The sequence below is a fragment of the Athene noctua genome, chromosome 1 (genome assembly GCF_965140245.1).
Source record: "Athene noctua chromosome 1, bAthNoc1.hap1.1, whole genome shotgun sequence".
In the NCBI taxonomy this organism is placed as follows: Eukaryota; Metazoa; Chordata; class Aves; order Strigiformes; family Strigidae; genus Athene; species Athene noctua.
Genome location: NC_134037.1, coordinates 122,865,677 through 122,887,859, shown reverse-complemented (window position 1 = coordinate 122,887,859; position 22,183 = coordinate 122,865,677).

The window sequence follows — 22,183 nt, the reverse complement described above, 5'->3', positions numbered from 1 at the left end:
GGTGGTGGTGTCATCATTAAGATGGGAAGTGAAAGTCTTATTTTACTATACAAAGTTCTTTTAAATTTTAAAAAAGGGAAAAATTATCTGTAGAGATGTATTCACCTGTTCACATCCAGAGAACATATCTACAGAGACAGATATATAGCAGGAACTGAACTAGAAGAAAGGAAGAAAAAAGTTACATCATCTTTTGGACAAATATGTGAACTTGCATAAAATTCTTATGGCATTTTATATACTCTGATTTCCAAAATATGTTTGCAGTTATGTTTAAGGTCATACAAGTGAACTCCCACTATATTAAAAGAACTGTTTTAAGAAACATTCAGATTTAGAACAATATTAAATTTAAACACTTTTTTGCTTTTAATTTTCTTTTAGATTTTGCTTTTAGGAGGCAAACTGCAGATGTTGAAGGGCTAGAAGGAAAGAACTAGAGCCTTTTTCAGAGGTGATTCTTTTTTATAGCGTTGCCACGATTTTTGAAACACTGCACTTCTCTGACTAAATTCAAAATGTCAGAAGATGGGCATCAGTTGGAGACAAGATTGAAAGAATTATGAATTAGAAATTATCAGTACTTTCACAAAACCTGTTTGCTTTAAGCACACATTTTGTACATTATGCATCGGGCTTCTAGAAAAAGTGAAGTCCAAAATTAAAGTGATACATGTAGAAAATATGAAGGACATTCCTTGGAGCTAAATTAAATACAGACCACACATTTTATTATGATCAAAAAAACAAGATGAAGTTTCATAATAAGCACATAGGGCCCTGAAAGCAAATTCTTTTAGGGATATATTCTTTCTTAGGGTACATACTAAAGTCTCCTGAAATTCAAGAGATACTTTCTTTTGACTATAGCTAATCCTGGCACCTTTTCAGATTACTGAACAATTTTCTAAAAACAGAAGGCTCTACAATGGTCCTTCTCATATTATTGGTAGGTCTGTCGTTTTGCAAAGCTGGGAGGTTCTACCAGCCTAACCAGAGTTACAAATCCTGGCTAACACAATATTCTGTGGTGTCAGTAATTACCAAAATATATTGCTAGAATGTAGCTAGAAGCAAAGGAGACTGGAAAGTCTGTAGTCTTTGTGGCTGGATCATGAGGTATGGGAACTTTTTGTATGGATTATATCAGTGAGGTTCATATAAAAAAGAACCTTTGGATCTTCACATATTTTTGGAGGGTGGAATGGAAGATAAGTGGAATGTTATGCAAGGTAATGCAGAAATATCAGTGAGGACCAAGGCTTTTCTCAAATGAATGTTGTAATACTACGAACTAAGAAATTGTCTTTCCTATCATTCAGAATAGAGGCTGTGAAACATAGAAACACTTGAGGTAAGAATTATAGAAATCAGTCTTGACAGAACAATTGCCAATAATACTCAGAAATAACTAGTCTATGGGTAGGTAAAATATTTTACTGACCATTTTACCTATCCCAGTTGGGACAGAGTAGACATTCTTTCTTGCCACAACAGGTAACAGCCAGGTCATTAATGTGGATACCCAGTAGCAACTAACATCAGAAAGCAAATCACTGGCACTAGAAAGCAATCAGTGTATGGCAGGCAACTGCTGTGATCCAAAACTGTGTTTAATGAAAAATATCATACCAAGAAACTGAAGGCCAGCCAGCCATTCTGTATTTCAGCTGCAAGGACTTCAAAACTTTGAACTCAGACTAATGTATTTGTAGTCTAACTCAACATGTCTGCAGTTATTTTCCAGCCACTGGGAAAACAAGTTAGGCATGGCTTTCAATGTAAGGTCGTAGCAGTGTAAACATCACCCTCAACAATACTGATGATAAAGAAAGTAGTAACTAACACACCAATCAGCATTTACATAACACTTTTCTCTTATACTACATTCCTATCCACAGATCTCAATGTACTCCATAAAAAAAAAATGGGCAAATATCCCTCTGTGGTAACAACTGTGGAGGCTGAATTGGGCACCTGGCAGTTTCAGTGCTCTGTTTTCTACACTGCGGAGCATGAACGCTCCCTTGCCCTTCCTTCCAGACGTGCCCCAGCCCCTGCCACAAAGGAGAGGCTGAAAAAATAAACCCAATCTGGTTGGCTGATAAAGAACACAAATGCATTCACGTCTAAATACAAAATGGCAGTCATGCCTGAAAAGTTTAAGTAGCATGCGACACAAATATTGCTGAGTTCATGGGAAATGAGAAATACAAAAGGTAGCCAGATGCTTCAAAGAACCTGAAGAACAACTGTCCCAAGACACCAAGACAGATGGCCCAAAAATCTTAAAGCAATAAGCAGTAAAGAGGTCACTTCTAGCTTTCCAGACAAGTGCTCTGAATCACACTCTGGTCCCTCCAAAATTCTGTATTAATAGTGTCAAAAGTTACTTAAACAGCATACCAGGTACAACTTCTGCATTTCTAGAATTTTTCCAGAGAAGAATCGGGGGGGGAAAAAAGACTCAGAGTAAAATGAAGTGGTTTTCAAGAAATCACGGACAATATTAGAAAGTGAGCATATGAGACTTATTCCTAAGGACCATAAACCATCAAATAATCAACATACAAAATGAACTGAAAAGAGCTGATGCTGTTGAAGAGTGGAAGGATGCCCTACAAAAGGAACTTAGGGGGGAAAACCCAGAATTGTAAATATTTGTATCTTATGAACCCTCCTTATTTGCTAGAGCTAAACAGAATCATTCTGAAAAATGGAACTGTACGATATATAACTTCTCAGCTGGCACAATTCTGCAAACCTTTGCTTTCTAATATATTAAGGTTCTCTTAAAAAGTTAATGCAAGAATATGGATGAACTTGCAATAATTTACTTAGATTTTCCAAGGGACTTCAATACAATTTCTCACAAGAACCTTCTGAGGAAAATAATTAACGAAGGAGACCATCATCCTTTTCGCACACAAACACACACACACACACACACACACACAAACCAACAGGAGAAGTTATGATGGAGAGCTGCTCCTCAGAATGAAAAAAATGCAACTGCAGGATAACTAAGGTTCACTTTAAAATAGTAAGGGGAAATCCTCTTTATTCCACTAATTTTGTGCATCTCATGGTTCAGAAGTTCACCTTACATAAGTTGGATTTTCATTCTGAATCTAAGCCACAGATAAATTGATTAAAGATAGAATTGTGTGGGAAGAGAGGCAAGAAAGCATGAGTATGGGAGATGGGCACAAAAAACCAGACAAATTCAATGGAAAAATAAAACTGTGGATGGGTAGGTGGATGTGTATTTATGGGCACATTCTCAGACTACCTTTTGTGAATACCTTTCTAACCATAATTCAGTAGAGATTCAGGAAAACCATACTTTTGTTTTGAAGTTGAATCACTTTTAGGGCAAGGAAAAGAAAATTAAGCCAACCATGGGTTTGAATGATGGAAAAAATAAGGTCTCTGATCTCAAACTGGTTTTTACAATTCTGATAAACATTTGAAGTAATGCTGCAGAAAACCTCAAGATCCACAGAGTTTGCTCATCCCTTGCATGGGACCAGTGTCCCAGGATATATTTAGTAGCAGGCTGTGCTCAGCTGCCACATCATGTCTGTGGGGTGAGATGGTCTCAGCATCTTTGAATCCCAATATCCCCTGTCTACAACACTTCTGGACCAGATCACACACCAGCTGTGTCCCAAGTCTATCAATCTATCAGTTGCTTCTTCATAGCAATCTTGACACCTGCAGTCATCTCTTTTGGGTTGGAATTGTCTCCCATTGCCCATCACACCTATTGAATATACGTATGAATGGGAACAGACGCTGCAAGTGCTTGGACATTTAAGTGGGATGGATGGATGTTAGTATCAGTCATCTTGCTGCTCAGCTTGCAACACTCCATAAAATTTATCACTAATCTGTATTTCTGCTAACTGACTGTAGAGTGCCAAAAGCTACTGGGGACACATCAACAAGTTAAACATGGTGAAATGGTGTTTAAAGAACAGTAGACCCCAAGCCAAAAAGAAGATTCACTGGACAGTCAACATGACAGAGATTCTTAGTGTCTTGACTCTTTTTTCAGGTCTTAAAGAAAGTATATGAGCTAACCCCAGGCACCCAGAAAACCCCTCAGAAAGGCTCATACTATGCAGCCATCTGCCAGTACGGAAATGCCAAACAGGACATTGAGTTCCATTGCCAAGAGGCACTACTTACTGTAGCCTAATACCCAAATAAAGATTTTTTTTCTACATTTTGACAAAGCCTTCAAAACTTGACCTAGCAAGTACTGTTAAAATGAACCAGCCAGAAACTGGGGTGCTGTGAGCTCTCACAAATCAGGTTTGTATTTAAACAGTTTTGATGATATCCTAGGTATCAAATTAATAATATGCAAAATGCTCATAACAACTTGTTACCCTTGAGTAATTAAATCAAAAATTCAGATGCTTGGGTGTAGGATCCACCAACATGCAGGAAGCTGCACACATTTATCCTGTCGAAGATGTGCTGCATTACAATGAACACTTTCACATGGCACAGCAGGACTTTGCTTCCTTCCACAGGTTTAATGGAACTTGTGCCTGTTCAGCAAAACTTTCCCAAATTCTTCTTTCCTCCTAATTCTTCCATACAATTCTGGTCCCTCCCCCTGAGGAGAAATACATATTTGCCTCATTTGTTCCATTTAATGCTGAAAATTAGATAACATCTGTTGCCAGACATATAGATTCAGAGAATGCTTTTTGGGATGAGGGGGGTGAAGAGAAGAATTTTTTTGATTTGAAGAGTTTCTATTCACATAAAAAGCTTTGTCTGCTATTGAGATAGATTTCTAATGCCCAGCTACTTTGTTTTTTTTCTTATGAACATTTGGCCTTATCTGAATTATTTACTGTATTTTCAGACTGCTTACCCAGGTTCAAAGAAAGACTCTTTGTTTATGACTATTTGCACATTCCTCTGGGACAAAAGGGTTGGTGTGCTTATTACACACTTCAGTGGAGGAAGATTTTGTGCAGTTGCTTCACACATACGGTAACAAAGATTTTTTACAATTGCAGAAGAGAAAAATTGTGCATTTATGTTCCAATACTTTGCTCAGAATGGCAGCTAGAAATATCAAGGGCCATAATCTTATAACATGAGTCAAAAAAAAAAGTTTTCTTACACAGAATTCACTAGAAGATGACTACCAGGAAAAAAGGGCACTGTTGTACATTGAGACTAGCTATTTAAGATTGTCAGAGTAAAAGCTGCCTGTGATAATATTGGCAAATACACCCGAACTGGAGTTGGTTAGAAATCTTTGCCACCTGGATTTCCTATAGCCTTAATCCTGCAATGCTTCTTGAAGCTGACAGAAAACGAAACAGTCCTGAGAAACATCTGCTGATGCCCCTTGCAGGGCTGTTCCTCAATCAAGCACAGGTGAAAGTGCCAAACTTGGTTTTCACTGGTATCACTATGCCACTAGCACAGTGATCTTTCACCAACAAAAGGTGGTCACATTAGATGTGAGAAGGGTGGGTTTCACACCATCACCCCACTTGAGATATTTTGCCTAAGCTCCATGAATAAATATGTGGAGATGCCTTTCCTTTAAGTATACAGAGAGCTATAAAGTGATCAGAGGTCCTGAATCATCCTTTATCTGAATGGCCAATACATTATCATCAATACTTTTCCCTAATTAACTTGTTCTATAGTCCTATAGACAAGCTCAAAAACATTTGCTGTTTTTGAGAAATCAAAAACCTTTATTCTGAAATATTTGCAATATTAAAAACTCTTGATACTTCGTTTATATTTTATCTTTGAATCTAGTCCTGTACACATTCTATCTTTTTACATAAATGTATAAAAGCTAGGCTGAATACTGACAGGAACACTTTAAAAATTAGATATTCTCTTAATATTTTGTGTTCATGTGGAACAGTGTAGGGAATTTAAAATGAGTCCATAAAACTTTTCATTGGCCTAAATTTGCATTTCTAAGTTGAAAAAGCAAGCTTGTGGAAAATTATACACGGCTCTAGTCAGGATGTCTCCCCTCCAGTACTTTTTCCTCATTAATAACTGACTGTCATGCAATTTCAGGAACAAGAGGATGGATCTCTTAATTACCAACCCCAGAGAATAGCAAGGGGTTTTGCATAGCACGCAAATAACAGGATCACAGTAATTAGGGATGGAAAGGCCTATTAGGTCCTGTAGGCTCCATGTCAGGGAAGTTTCTGGAACTCTGAAGGGAACATTTGAATTATCTCAGCTTGAAGACTACTGTGTAGGAACAGCATGTGTGAAAAGCCCACAGAGGAGGCTGTGCAGTCTCTCAGCAGCTAGACAGGTCCATGAACTGGGAGCTATGAAATCTAAACAGTGAGGGAAAGTGGGTCAGTGATGTTATGTCTCAGATGCATGGTGGTATCAGCAACTGACAGATACACTCAGTGGAATGAACTCACAGAGGTGAAGCAGATGAACTATGCGGAGTTGTTCTCCCATGGTCTTTGAAAAACAAAGATGTCACCACATCTTGTGCTCTACCCCCTCCTACATGGGACCAGGCCAGCAGTACAGAGAACCAATTCTTCCTATCATTGGGCTACAACTTATACAAAGGTGCTTTAATGTTGTTCAGCATCTTGCATGGTGGAAAGGGGAGAGACTATTGGCCTGGCTGCTACACAGAATTTTTCCCAAGATTGTAACCTTTCTCCTAATCCTTATTGCCTTTGCTATATAGACTGATCTGCTGAAGACCCTGAGAGAGTAAGAAAAAAGTTCTAAGCAATCCTCCTTCACTGTATCATTAATGAAGTGGTATGCTTTTCAGAAGCTCATCATCCTGGAGAAAACCAGTCCCAGAGGAAGCTTTGCCTCATTGCAAAATAAGCCGATGACTCTCTGCTCTGGAAACACAGCAATCTTGAGCATAGCAAAGAGTTTCATGCACAGCTTGTAGGGTGGCGCTAAGAGGAAAACATTCACCCCTGATTTTGACACCCTCTCTTCACTTCATAGATAGGGAGACCACTGATTTTGAAGTTAACAAGTGGGGGGAAGGAGAGAAAGAATCAAAAGAGCAAGCTTTTCCTTAGAGGAAGAAAGCCATCACATCAAGACGTTCATAGGCAAAAAATAAAAGTAACACTAGATTTTAGTTTGGGGCATAAACAGAGTTGTTACAAAAGCTCTATAAAAATGGTCTTGCAAAACATGATGACTAAGAATCACATTGCTGAGGCACTATTTCTTCCAGTTTACAGAGAAAGAAGTAATTGCTCTTTCCCTGTAAAAAAAAAAATAAAAATCATGCCAGTTTGAGCCCATTCAGCTCAGCCAGCTAGTGTTTACAGAAATGAGCCTCCAATTACCTTCCCTTCTTCCCTGCCCAGCCCCCCTGCTTTCATGTACACCAATAGGTGACGCATGAAAGAAAATAAATAAATGCATAGGTAGAAAACTAGAACAGTTTTGCAGCAACATACATTCAAAAATTAGCTAAGCAAAAGAAAAGCAGTAATGATGGCCTCACTTCCAGCATCTTATTTAACATATTTAACATCTCTCTGAGCTGAAAACTTTTCCCGGTAATACAGGGTCCTAAGTAGATTTCCCATAAATACTGGGAAAGTGCTTTTAGCATGCAGAGTAAAGCTTTGATCATGTCTACACTCATTTCGGCTTTTCTCTTTACTTCAAATCCTCATCATCATGCTGACCACATATTTCTCTGGCTTGTTTGTTCATGGTAAACACAAAGCAAACATTACCAAGAGATCTTTCTATTTGAAAGTTCTATAGTTACAGCAGAAAAATCTTCAGATGACTCAGTTTATGACATAAAGCTTGGGATATCCTAGGCATTCCCAGAATACTACGATCTGATATAAAAAGAAAACCAGCAGGACACATTTGCTCTACTCTAGTTTGCTGTGTAAGCAGGCATGACACACTGCTGCTACCTCTCACATCTGGGCCCTGAGTCTAGAAAATCAAGTTTGGAAGAGTAAAACCTCTCTTTATCTCCTTATTTCTTTGTGCAGACACATATTCCAAAGTGACATTAAATGCCTAAATAAGCAGGCAAGTATATTTCCCACAGAAGTGAATCATTGTTGACTGTCTTGTCTTTTTTTTCTTTTTTAAAGACCTTATCTAGAGGATAGAGACAGCATACATGGCTTTGCCTTGGCCACGCAAATAGCATAATGAAGCAGAAACCGTTTTTCAGTGTTCCTGACTGTGTAAGTTCAGGGGAAAGTGTTATGAAGGTTTTTTAGTTTGGGGGATGGAGTAGCATCCGGGTATTTTCTTGGTTAAGATATATGTACAAGAAACCCCTCAGGAGCAGTTACAGCCAAGTGATAGCAGTACCCTTTTCTTCCTGGAAGAGTTTTCATTAAATCCCATTGCAATTAAAGGTTCATTTCTAAACAAAGACTAGAGGCTTAGGTTATGGAAGGAAGTACTACAGAGGAATAGCCTGTTCCTCACCTCCAAAATGCTCCTATGCACTCCAGCCTCCCATTACTGTTTGCTCCCACTACTGACGGATTTCTGTAGCTCTGGGGACACAAGGCAGACGCATTTAGTCCATGCAAAGCCCACAGAGAAAGCAAGACTCCTTCAAGTGTTGCAGGTTCACACACAATAACAAGATGCTTGCGAATTGGTGAGGGAGGATGAAAGTGAATGCTTACACTTAATGAACAACCTCTGCTATATTGGCTTGTTGCCAGAAAAAATAACCCATTACAATCAAAATTCAGTTAAGTCAAACAGTCCATGCTTAATTAAGCCCACTCTAAGAGTTTTCTGTTCAAAGCAGCTGATATTTTCAGCAGGTGAGACTGAAGCTTGCCAGCTCATAGTATCAAGTCTAAACCCTTAAACGTGGGTGTCCACACTGTGTATTGCTAACGTGGAAAAGGGGATGTAGAGCCCAGAACTATAATATTCAGAATACAAAGCTTCAATTGAAAACATCAACAGCTATGCCTATATTACCAAATCAAGTGGGCTGGGCCTGTTCTCCAGCCCTGAGGCCAAATGAATGCACAGCACAGTTCATATTCACATCAGCTGAATATGTTTTTTATTCCCAAAATGGTGTTCTCACTCATACACTGGGACAAGGCCCTGGCCACTCTCTATTCCCAGAACGTGTCCAGAAGACACTTGAGTGACTGACTTGTTGCATGTCAAAACTGTGCCTGGAGTTCTGCTCAACTGTCTAACAAATAAACACTGTGAGCAACCAACACAAGCCTGTATTCAGACTCATGACTAAGACTTTTTCAGTTTATTAGGATGATATGTAGCCCATCCATCCTGAGATCATCAACTAAAGCAAATAATTTATTTTGAGCTTAATTGGAGGGTCTTGTCTTAGAGGTCACTACAGCAAGCCTGAAGTCAGTGAGATTCCTTCCAATAACTCAAACAAGTTTCACACCCAACTCACAGCACCAGTTCCTGCATACTGGCTGATGTACTAACTCATAGCAGACTCTGTACCCTAAATATATCCTGACTTTCTTGGTGCAGAAGCAAGCTCAGAAAGCCTATTTCTGAATCTTGTTTGAAATGCATGGAGGAGGAGGGAGAAGGCTGACTGAAAACAATGAATATCAGTTCATTTTAGCCATCAAAACCACAAAAATGTCTACACTGTAGATCAGTCATAAAGAACAGACAGGGAAGATAAGGAAGACCTAAACACACACACACAGAAGCACACATCTACACACCACCAGTTTATCAGAGCTGCCTGTCTGTAAGAGACATGCAAATAAACAGCAAAGGTATTCAAAAGATTTCTCCTCTCATTTTCAGACAGAGGTGCGCAAGCCAAGCCTTGACTCGTTTGGGGATAGGGTGTTTCACTGTGGTTTGGAGATGCATCCAAAATTTTTTATTACTCAGAAACTTTGGTTCTGAGTGTATTTTTATAAGGAGTCTGAGAATGAAATATGATTCATATTTACATCTGTTAACATGTTGGGAACAAAAAAAAAAGAAGAGATGAGCAAACTGCCACTGAAATAAAAAAAAAAAAAAAAAAAAAAAGGTTGGTTCAATTTCCCACAAGACTTTCTAGGTTTGGGCTGGAAATCTTTATATTACCAGAAACACTGTAAAAGAGGTAAAGGCAAAAGACAGTGGCAAAGTCAGCAATGATTTGAGCTGTGCATCTGGTCTTCTGGTAATGTTGATTTGGAGAGCACATAAGAAGTGTTTCAAATTAGTTATGTCAATTCAGGATTTTGATAAAAACTGTTTAGTCCCATGATGTAATTTGCTCCAGCTAGCCAGAGCTCTTCCCCTGTAGAAAGAATACATTGTAATATTTTTGTCTGTGTGAATGATGAGTGTACATATTCTTGTAAATAAGATGTTATGTGTAATCTTTCCACATAAATCTGGGACAGCTGAAGTATAATGGAAAGAAAATGTCGTGTATTGCAAAGAATTTTTTCCCCAAATTAACCTCCATAAATGTCTTAAGAACAGAGAGAGCATCTAATGAAAGGATCTTTATGCAGATGCAGATCATGACATTCCATTCATAAAACCAGAGAGACGCAACATGATGTAGCTGCAAGACTTGGGGGGAAAGAAAAAAAAAAAAAATTTCAGAGCATGGTAAAAACTCAGAGACATCTTGGCTAACGCCATAATAATCTGTACCATCCAGGCAGCACATCAAGGTTTTCTACTGTCTAATTCTGACAGCCTAAACTTTTTACAGGTCTGTGATTTCTCATATCAAGAAGCACTCTCCATAAAAAATACTATTTATATCAGAGTAATTAACTAGATTACAAGCAATGATGGGCAGGCAGTGATAGGCACTACACATGTAAACAAGTATCAAGTCAATGCAGACACTGACAACACAGATGGGAGAAAAGAAAAACTATTATTCATGCCTTACAGATGAGTAATGAGAGCAAACATATTCACCTACAAGACCAGGCAGCCTAAGGCAGAGTCAAGAACGGAAATCAGAAGTCCTGAAAACTAGTGCCTTTTTCCTAGGGTCTGCCATCCTCAGTCAAGTGCCATTTCCAGAATTAAAGCTGAAGTAAAAGCATTATTGAGCATCTTGCCACGTAATAGGAGGATGAGAAGGTTCCTCCAAATGAATGAATATGCAGTAAATATTTTGTCCGTATTGGGTTAGGCATGTTTTCGATCCATCCATACACAGAAGGGAAGGTGGTAGAGACAAAAAGACAGCAAGCGATTTTTCTCAAGTTATCATATAGGGCAAAACCTTTCTTCAGTGAACCACACCATCTCAAGGAAAAAAAAAAAAAAAAAAAAAAAAAAAATGAGGCTCAGCAGATATAGAAATTAAGGGAATTAAGGGGATATATGACCAACCCCCGCTGAAGGCCTGACAGTGCAAGAGTACACTTAGGAGACTGCAGACCAGATGCTACAGAGGAAAACTTCCAACCAGTCACAGCTAAGAGAGAAGCATTCAAAAGGAGAATCAAAACGCCTTATGCTTCTTTTGTAAACATTTATTTTCAGGGGTGTAGCTAAGCAAATGGATGGCTACCCAAGCCGAAGTACCTGAAAGAAGTTGCACTCTTCCCAAGTTGTTAAAGCCTGCTCATGTAGCACTGTGAGAAGGCACTGAGAGCTCCCAAGATGGAAACCACATGCTAGCATACCCCCCCTGGAAAGAGCCCAATGTGCAAGCCAGCGGGCAGACCACCAACTAACTACATGTGTACAAGTGCTCACTGGGTGTCTTTGACTCTTTTTGAGAAGCAAAAAGGAGGGGGGCAGAAAGGTTCCCACCCTCTGGAAAGAGCCTGACGCCTGGCGTGTAGTTTTGCTGCAGGGAAAGAATCCCACTCTAGTGAATGTGTTGGAGAAGCTGCCTGACAAGATGAAGTGGCTTGCTTCTTGCTTTCTCTCCTGCAGTTTATCTTGTCCGATAATGAGGTAAACCTGGCATGGTGTGAATTGGAAAATTGCTAATAGGTCACATTTAGCACACTTCTTTCCACTGTAACTGTTCAAGGTCCTCTCTTCATATTGCCCTTGTTCTCATTTTCCTTGGATGCTGTCTCCTTGAAATACAGTAAGATTCTTCCTTTTGCTGATACCCCCCCTCCACTCAATTACTTTCTCCCTTTTCACTCTTACAGTCACCCTCTCGCATCAAGAAGTACCTTATATGTCACAATACCTTGAGACATAGCCTTGTTCTCACTGTATTACCTCCAGGAGAGGGGACGGGTATCATTAGGATTACCTAATTCTTCGCATCATAAGGCACTCCTCTACGGTTGCTTGTAAAGTTGTCAAGCTTTGTGAAATACAGCATAACTGCTCAAGGAAGACAGGGCCTGCTCTCATTGAAGGTCCCCTTATGATACTCAGAAATTTGGCCTCTGGTTGTGATTTCAAAACTTGGTTCCTGGTTATGCTACAGACTTTCACTAAGCTTAAGCTTATCCTTGGATCTCACGTATGGAGGTGCTTTTGAAAATCTGACCTGTAATCTGTATTTGTACCTCCCTGGATGCAAGGAAAGCACTTTGCCACTGAACAAAATTTTCCACAGATAAATTCTCAAAGACTAAAGAGAAATTCAGAATGGGAAGGCTAATATATCTTTTGCCTAGTTATGCAGACAATTTTTCCCTTTCATTGCTGTGTCCCTCAAAATCCTGCAGTCACATCTCAGAATACTGTAACACAATTGTTACCTATTGTGCTTTCAAACTATTCCTCTGGAGAGATTTCAACAGCAGAAAAAATACTGCTTTTTTGCTTGGTTTTAGTCCCATCAAAGCAACACAGAACAAAGATGTTTTTTGTTGTTGCTGTTTAAAAAAAGGTATACCCAACTTCAAATTCTGCCAACATTTACATTATATTATAGGCAATAAGAAAGTAGAGATCTGATTTTTGATTTCTCCAGAATACAGGCAAACATAAACATTCTGAGAAATATAGACTACTAAAACATAAATCCTACAAGTTTGGACATCTTTTTTGTTAGCTTTTATATTGCAGAATTATTTCTGCAGTACTATGAGGCTTCAACAATATAAAATAGTTGCTTAGACTCTGATTTACCAAATCTGAAAACTTAGCTGTACTTCTATAACACAATTTGATCATTTTTACAGAGGGTCACTCTCTTATTAAAATTTTAATCCATGTGCAAACATCACTAGACTGAAAGCCTACTGTATTCCCAATATAAGAAAACAAGATCTCAAACTATATTCACTTTAAGCGTATCCTGAAACACGACATAGTCTGTGGGTGAAAAAGAATAAAAGTAAATAAGTTAAAATTAACACCCCAAGGATCAGAGAAACGGAAAGATTAGACCTCATGCAGTCTCTAATAAAAAAGTAGCTCTACCTTTGTATTAGCCATAGAATAATTGAAGCAGGAATAAAACAATTTCTTTTTTTAAATCATGCCTAGTATATATTTTTTTTTAATTTAGACTCGTTAGTGTTACATTTTTTCTTACTTTTTTTTTTTTCAGTTAACAAGATATGCAGTATCTAAACCTGTAGTATAATATTTTTAACCTTGTCTGTTGATCTCAGATTTTTAAACAGATGTAAACTTACACTCTTCCATCCAATGCAATGGCATTACATCAGCTGTCTCATCACTGGTAACGATCTGACTCAAGACAACCACCTGGAATACCCAAGTTGCACAGGTGTTTTAATGCTTTGTCACATCAGGACCTTATTGGGCAGACAATCAGGAGCAGGGCAAGTGGGTGTAAGGCAGATGATAAATGACCCCACCAATATACTTACCTACAACCTCCAGCCCTCTCTTGTGATGAAATTCATTAATTGAAGTACAGGCAGGGAATGATATTTGGGATACAGATTCATGGCTACATGAGGGACTACAATGAGACAGACACATTTTGACATATGACTTAAATCAGTATCAGGTCTCCAAGATGAAAAGCAATTGAACTAAACCACTGTACAGTAGCAGAGCTTTGTAGTTTTCTTCCTACTACGGAAAAATGTAACACAAAGAACATGAAAAACAGACTCTGCTGCTCTGCTCAGCACTGAAGTGAAAGTGAGCCCGTTTTAAACTACACATTTCTAAAAGATAATCTACTTCCTTTTGTAAAATGTTGATTAAACAATTGTTTAAAAAAATCAGGCAATTATCACTGCAATAAATAGTAATAGCCATCAGGATGACTTAGTAATTGCCCTGAAATTTGAAACATTTTAGGTAACTACTGTAGAGGCCTTACTGTAAACTTAAAGACACATAAATACGTAGAACAGTCAGTAATAGGCATGGAGTACATAAACAGTATAATTCTTAACAATGAAAGAAATGTGAAATCTCCCCTGAGAAAAAGAAAGGCAGCAAACACTGGGGCTGTGTAGATGAGTGGTTAAAGCATCAGCACGGAAGTTTTTTTGTTACAGATAAGCTCAAACACAAGGTTAACTATCAGGTCTAATAGATCCTGTGGTCTCACTTCAGAGAACAGAGATATCTCAAAGCTGTAGTGGACATGAGGTACTACCAGGGTCGCTGACTGAACAGCCAGCGTTAACTAGAAATATCAGTTCCTTTGCTTGAAGAATATAAAAATAGAGCTAAGTTGTTAGCTAAGAAATGCATTAGCTCCCATTTTTGCTGGTCAAAGTTTGTAGAATTAAATATTTCTGGTCTTAGTGTCTCCCCTTAATCTTTTCCGTTTAAAACAGTTGTAAATATTGAGATGATATTTGGTTTGGGTTTGGGTTTTGGGGAGGGGGTGGTGTGGTGTTTGGTTGGTTGGTTGGTTTTTTAAAAAAAGCATATCTAACTGAAGTTTAAAGAATTAAACATTTATAATGGAGAGTGACAAAAGACAGGTGAGGGAAAAGTAGTGCAAGCCTCAATTCCCGTATTTTGAAAAAAAGCTTTTTCCTTTTGGCTTATGACACAGCTAGAATAAAGCTGCAGAGCTTAAGCAACTGCAAGGTCTCATAGATTCCGTTTCACATTTCCCCCCATCGACCAACTAATAATTTTCTTACACTTCAACAAGCAATTCTTGATTCTCACTGTTAGAAGTGACATTCCATTCAACTCCAAGACATCAACCCATAAAATTCAATATAAATTGGCAAATCAGTTTAAAGAAAATTTCCCAGAAACATTAAGTGTGCGTATTTTACCTTTCCAAAAAAATCATTTCACTTTTCAAACACCAAATTTTGCTTTTATTCTCTATGTTTCATGCTGCTGCAATGAAATTTCTGTGACATATTTACAACTAGAAAAGTACTGGATGAAGGCTCATATGGCAAGCTTAGTATAAAAGCACTAACATCTTTCCATCTCTGCCACTGTATGCTGAAGATCTAGACTAAAAATCTAATGTAGGAACTGTTTTTTCTTTAAACTAAGTCTATGTTTTCATCTAATGACTCCAGGTGAGCTCTATTAACAGCAGAGTAATGCACAAACACTCGATTTCAACCCCTCCAACAGCCTTTGTCTATCTATGGAAGACTCACCAATGCTGTCCATATATTTTATTTACTCCATAAGCAAGTAAAGGATTAGTATTCACTGTTTGAGCCTTGGCTGTCCAGCAATGCAAGAAACTTCTTAACAGAGCATGAGCATTAAGAGTGACTTCTGTCTTAGAAAGACATTAGATATCAAAAAACAATTTATTAATTTATGTATTCATTTTTACGAATGTCCATGAAAAGAAGTCTGATTGCCAGCCACAACGTAACTCACTCTGATAACACAGACATAGACTATAAATCTTAACTAACAGCTTAACATGCGAAGCATTTGATGTGTCTGGGAACCTGCTGTATGAGAGAAATTAGCTGTAAAAAAAGAAGCAAAATGCCTATTCCCATGGGAAGAGTCTGCAAGACTGGTAATAGATCATTTGTTCATTTGGAAGACACTTGTTCCTCTAGTAAAACAGCAACTAATATTTTTGCTTTCCACTGCTCAGACAGGAAATATGGTGCTAAGGGCCAATAGACAGAGCAAATCATCATGCTAATTACACGGTCAGTAAACATTTGCTCTCCCATGTTTCCTAAAGGTCTGAGTAATTCCTGGTTAGAATTCAGCAGTGGAACCAGTCACCTTCTTCCTCTCTGATGTAAAAGCTGAGGAGATGTATCACATTTTAGAGGATATCCAGGTTAAACACCTCTATTTTAACAGATGATCATGTCACCTGGAAAAGGTTGAGCACTACCACTTTCAGAAGGGAAATTACAAGGTTTTTGAAGTATCAGAGTGAAGTTCTGAATCTGGCCCTTGATAGATAGCAAACATCTTAATTTAAACAGTCTGAAAAATTTATGGATGGGATTGTGGAGCAGGTTGCTTGCTAGGAATATTTTTTGGTAGATGACAGATCTCTTCTAATCCTGCATTCAACTTTCATATAGAAGTCAAATTTCTCACATGCAGAAACATTCAAAATGAACGACCTGATTATGCAAAAGAACATGAGATGGAATAGCCTCTACATTCCGCCAAAAATAAAGTGAAAGAAGAATATTTTCTTTTAAGGCACAAAGACCTACTTGCTTACTGTAAGTTTTTCAATCTTACTACATCTGGACAGACTGTGAAATTCAAACTACCCCAATATATTTTATTAGGCCACATCTTCATCTCTGCCGACTTTCTACCAGGCAAAGATCTAGTCCAGGAGCTGCCCATCAACTGAACAATGTCTTAGGTATCTGACCTCCTCTCAGAATGGGCTTGTATGTTAAACAGAGAGATCCATCTACAGATTCCTAGTAAACGATCTTCTTTACATCCTCTCCATGAAAGAAAGCTACCTTCTATCCACACAGTACTCAAATTGCTGACTGCTACTCACTGGATTAGAATGGGCAAGCCAGGGGATGCAGTTGTGTCAACATCAAAGGAAAAACAAACATTCAAGTGTTTTGAAAATGCTTCAGAGTGAAATCCTGTTTCTCATGTGCCCTGAGTGTAGCTTCACCCTCATAAATTTTAAGTAAAACAGCTCCCTAATAGTATCTTGAACAGCACAATTGCAGACAAAAGGCTTAACTTCCACCCACTGCTTCTCCATGCTCTCAACACGTGCCACCAATCATTTCCATTTTGATGTATAGTTGCTTTTAATTCTAAATTAGTTGGTTTTGTTGCTTAATTTAAGGAAAAAGCAACTGTAAACTCAAAGTGAGGAGGAGGTGGGTCAGATCTTGTACCATTACAGACTGTCAGACCCCTCCAGTAGAGCTGCTGCGTTTGATATCAGGAGTTACAATTTCTGTAAAAAAAATTGTATAATTGTTTCTTTCACCTCTCTACTTAGCTATATCTCAGAACTAATGTTTCCAAAGAGGATGCTACTTTAGGAGTGCCTTAAGTGCTGGATTTTCAGAGACTTAAGGTCTAATTAACAACAGTGCTGAGCATGGGATTCTCAAATGCATGAGTAGAGTTTGAAATTCCAAGTATCTCCCCAGACGCTGGTGGTCCCCACAAATCAGCAGGGGGAGGGAGCAACACACCACTGAACCAGAGGCTGCTTCTAAAACCAGCCCTAAACAAGTCCAAGTCACGGAATGCAATGGCGTTATTTGCATCAGGCTTGAACAGGGGGTGCTATGCCCATTGCACTGTTTGATAACTACTGTCTCTTATTATTTAAAACACTGTTATTCAAACTGAAGTTTTAATATTGTGAAAGAATAGGACACACTTTTGCTGGACTTTTCCGTTGTGAGAGTTCAGCTGGAGATAACAGTAATTATTTAATTGATATTTTTAGCCATATTTGTGACCCTTGGGATTTGATAGACTTTTCCCATTGAAGCAGGTTGTTTTGCTGGTCTTTCATTAAACATACTTTAATGATTTTATTTTCACCTCCATTAACATTTAAAAGCCTCTATGAGGCATTACAGTCAGTTAGTCTCTGCAGAAGTTGAAGAACACCACAAATGACTGTGCATTTATAAACATGCAGAAAGTACCACAGTTTTCTCCATTACTCTGTCATCAGAGATATCTGCTCTAGGTTGTGCTCGGAGCATTAGCCCATGTAGCCTGATATGAGTTCATGAGGCTGGAATTCAAAACACTAACCAGCTGTGGGAACCCGGGAAGAAGGCTGTCACACTAAATGGTATCCAGATTAGAGCTGTGAGAATTTGGGAAAGCCCGTCTAGCAAGCATGATCTCTTGCGGGGGGGAAGGGAGGGGATAAACAGTTCCCAAGTTGTTAGACTTATAAGCCTAAAGGAAACTAGGTCTCTCTGTTAGATGCTGAAACTGCATGGCTTGACTGGAACTAAATCTGTATCAGAGAATATTTTCCCAAGGGAAGAAATCCAGCAAGTTATTTTCTTGAATTAAAATATAGATAACTACCTCTATGATGGTTTTCTCTCCACAATACAGTCCAGGGCTGGATGCACTCAAGAACCTGGCTGCAGTAAAATTGATGGGAATCACGGTCAAAAAGGTGGACCTTCTGTGCTACCTTGAAAACAGAGTAGTACGTGTCTGACATGCAGGTGCTGGATTTAAAGTCACCACCCACTAGGCAGCAAGATTTGAGTGAAAAGGATGACTACACAGTTAGATAGGCAAGGAAGAGAGAGAATGCAGATAATTTATTACCTATCTAACCTACAAATTATATTCGGGGGGGGGGGGGGGGGGGCGGCAGGGGGGCAGGAAATCTTTTTGTCTGTCCCCAGCTCCAGTACCAAAGGTGATATAGCATGGTGAAAAATCTTTACAGTCAAGAACTGCAATACCTTTTTTAAGAGATTTCTTTTTCAAGTCTTGCTAAGGCATAGCATTCTTGAGGACCAAGCCCCAGACTTTTATTTGCTGCCCCTTTATAAAGTCTTCAAAAATTCTCTAAGAAAAGAGGAAAAATGGGAACTTTCTAGATATGATCACTTGCATCTTGCTTGGTTTCCTTGGATCCAGCAACATTAACTCACCACTCCAAATGCAGTGCCCACACACAAATGGGCCAGCCAGAGTTTCAGGCGAGGAGAAAGTGTTAATTTAGCTTTGGGCCCATCCATCAGTGTCAATACCAGAAAAGCAATGCCCTTCAGGTGTTGGCTGTTTGAGGTATCCATCATGGGGTGGAAGAGGCTCAGTCAAAGAGAGAGATACCTCAGGAAGTGATCTTTTTCTGCATACTCAGCTAGTGACCCTGAAACACAGGAGCCACACAGATGGTGTCAGATCCCTCTGAGACTCCAAGAACACGGACCACAACCTGATTAATGTCACACCTGTGTAAGACTTGTGGGAGTAACTAATGACATGTGTCTAGTGAAATTCCCATTTGCAATTTCCCTCCTTTCATTAGGGGCAAATGTATTTATCTGCTAAACTTTGTTCCAGACTCAGAGGGAAGACAAAAAAAGAAAAAGATCCACAAGTGGTTCTCTTCTGTCAACATGTTAATTGGTCTGATTATGAAAGAAAACAATCACAGGGACAACAGAAAAAAGAAAAAAAAAAACACAAACAGCAACAACAAAACCAAAACCAAAAACAAACAACAAAAAGGGCACTTACAGACTCTCTAATATGTATAGCAATGAGACAACAAACCAAGGAAAGACAAAAGGACACAACTTCCTCCTCTGTTAATTTGAGTGATTGACAGTAGTCAGGAAAATTTTGATGTTCTTTTGTCTTCCAATATATTTTGTCTCTTCAACAGTAACAATAATGAAAACAGCCACTATATGTCAACTTTTTACTGTTGAAAGTTTGGTTTGTAATGAAAATTGGCACTAGAGTCACATTTTCCTTTGCATCAAACAAAACTGCAAATTCTCATTACTAGATGCCTTTCTTCCCCTGTTTTTTCTTCCTTTTCAATAACAAAATACTAGACAAAAAGAAATCCGGAAACAGAATGGCTGTTAAGTCTTTTGAAAATGGATTCTGAGCATAACTTTCACAGCTCAGGAGAGCCTCTTCATAGTAGTGACAGAAATCAAAATAGCATAACTCACACATTCCCACCTCCATCTTCCACATTCACTTGCAGGGATCAGCAAGTTCTGGCTGTCATGCCTGTCTTTAACTCAAGTACTGTTGAAATCTCTGCTTGGGATACTAGCCTCAAATTTGCTTTTGGCTGTCTTCCTATGCGTTATAACATCAGATCCTGAAAAATTCCATATCTTGCATGTCCATACAACAGAACCCCTCGCTCCTTGGGAATCCCCAGATCAACCCAGGGCACCTCTCCAGTTGCCCAAGAGGCAAAGAATACAGATGCTGATTTTTCCTGAAGTTTCTTCCCATTCTAGATAAAAAACTATACAAGTTCCTGCAGAAACCCATCTGGCAGTCTTTACTCATGCAAAAACTCCACCAATTCCCAGCGCAGAAAGTGACTACGGAAGGATGTACAGGATTAGGCTGTAAGAGATTTAACCTGAGGCTAGTTAAATATGACTCATGAAACTATACATCAATTACTGAGCATGGGAGACAGATTAAGGAAGAATTGGAAACTGTTTCTTTTCAGTAACTCTTTTAAACTGTGTTTGATTTAAGAGGTCTTTGACAAGAAATGCATTTAAGGGTTTTAATACTTCAGCCATTCCAAACTGCAAGTGAATAAATCCAAAGGCCAAAGCACCTTGACCCCTAAACACTGATCAGCCAGAAAACAGTCAAGATAACATGTCCGGCCCCACATCCTTTCCCAGATTTCAGCTGTAGTACTACAAAGATTCAGGCTGTCATGATAAAAGACAGTAAAGCAGCTCTTCTGGCTTGCTCTGTATCAGCTGCAATGATTAGCAGCAAGATGGGTCTTCTAGTGATATAGTCAAGACAAGTCTACCTTTCAATTTGAAATACTGATTGTAGACAGTTTTCCAGCTGCCCAGTATTTATTACAGAAGCCTGCAGAAGCTTCAGATGTGCATGAGGACCAGTTAAGCTCAATATTGAACACAAGCAATTTGTAGGGGTCTGTTCAAAACAAACAGTTTCTGCCAGGTTTGAGAGTCAGGAACAGTCTCCCAAACGAAACAGACAAGTGGATGGGAATCATCAACAACTGAAAGGCTCCATCCTGCCTCTAATCCCTCAGTTCCAATATATCTAGGAAGATTCACTGGTTCTACACTTCCCCAGAATATTTCAAGAGAGGTTTAAAAGAAAATGAAAATAGCAGTTATACTCTAACAATACAAGGATGCCTCTGTCTGAAAATATTTACATACTTCAAAGAACAGCCTGCCCAGTGTTTTAATAATGTCATTGAATTTTTAGCAACTATTACACAAGGTCTTCTTATTTGTACTTCTGCTTTTGATACTTATTTACTTATTAGCAAATAATTTTCATCTGTTAAACATTTGCATCTTATATTAGAAACATCAAAAGCTTCAGACCTTTGATGACATTCACCCCATCAGTGCATAGCAAATTACAACAATGAGAAAGAAAAATCTGAACAGAAGACACTCAAAGAAAACCAGCATGGAAGACAGAAACGTATCTAGATCCAAGCAATTATGTCTTAATGAATAAACATTGTTCTCCACTGCTACCTCACGCTAAGAGATACCCACAATGCAGTCAACACAAACTTAACTCTTTCCATTCCTCTTCCCTCCGTACGGCAGCTTTGTCACTTTTGTTACAGCCTAAGGTTTGTATCTGTAATATCAGCTGGGTGTACCCAACACTGATGATAAAACTATGGAAGACTTTTACCCCCAGAAGCAAGATTCTACAAGGGGGCGGGGAGGAAAAAACCTTATATACGAAGTATGCAAGTATTAGACACTTAGTGCCCAGTTTGTAATTTCTATCATGCCACATACTTCTGAAAGGTCCTATGTATAAAAGAGGCACATATTAAAACTATTGAGATGTCATGGAAGGTGTGGGGGTGGGTAAGAGGGAGGCAAAAATTTTTACTTAAAAATCCTTCACTGCCTTTTTAAAATTGAAGTCTTCATTAAATACAAAAGTGCAAGATTTTAATTTACCTAGCTTAAAACTTATGCTAAGAAAATCCAAACGTTGATGATATTTAGCTGCAATGCAATATCAGAAAATTGTAAATGTTCCATTAACTATGAGCACAGCTTCTCGTTTCTGAACAAACTGCCCTAAGATAAATAAAACTAAAAGATCAACA